A 931-nucleotide genomic window follows, 5' to 3' on the forward strand; every position below is an offset into this window, starting at 1 on the left:
GAAGTAAATTTCACAAATATGTAGGGCCTGCAATGACTAGGTTCCCCTTAGAGCTTTTAACTTTCAGAGTTGTCCACACTGAGCCCCCAGCAATTTGTCAAATATAGTTTAGGTTTCCCTTCCCCAGTGCTGGTTCCCAGAGGTTGCTGATCCAGTAAGTTCTGATTCTCTATATTTGCCGATTGGTTCCTTTAACATTGGGAGCAGCATTTTGCTCTGTGACCTCACTGCTCTCTTAGATCTAAGAAGAGTTGTTGATTTTTCAGTTTGTTCAGTTTGTTTCAGTTTGCATTTTACTTGTTCAGATGGAGTAGCAGCTTCCAAGCATCTTACGGGCCGGACCTAAAGCTAGAAGTCTCTTCTTTACCTTTTCATCACTAGACTATGAAAAGACTCAGTAATTTTGTGTGAATCATTACTAGGCCTCTTTCTTCCAGCAATTCTCATTTGTTTACCTGGTTTACCCTATTATTTCATTGAGACTCCCAGACGTTATTTGTCAATGGACTACATGTTCTGCTGAGAGAACGTCTCCTAGTCCAAAACATGAAAATGTAAAAAACTGGAATGGCTTGATCAGTCCTACCCTTTCCAAAATATAACCCAAAAGTTCTCACTAGTTTATCCAGTTTTCACAGATGTTTATATTTTTCTTTTCACCATACTTATGAAAACACTCTTTCAGACCCTGGTTGTATCTTTTGTGGTGAACACTTTATATGTTTTAAATACTTGTTATTTTACATCCTTTGTTGCTAGAGTGATATCATATGTTGGACTATGATTTGGTGGAGGCTTCAAATAAATATCTCTTTTATCTTTAACCTTTCAGCTCTCTTGTGTTTTGTGCTCGCTTTGGCAGCACATATACTACAATCAGTTCTCATATGTTTTACATGTATTTCTTTGTGAGTGGGCTCAAACTTCTTAC

Source organism: Pteropus alecto, unplaced genomic scaffold, assembly GCF_000325575.1.
Source record: "Pteropus alecto unplaced genomic scaffold, ASM32557v1 scaffold3, whole genome shotgun sequence".
Classification (NCBI taxonomy): domain Eukaryota; kingdom Metazoa; phylum Chordata; class Mammalia; order Chiroptera; family Pteropodidae; genus Pteropus; species Pteropus alecto.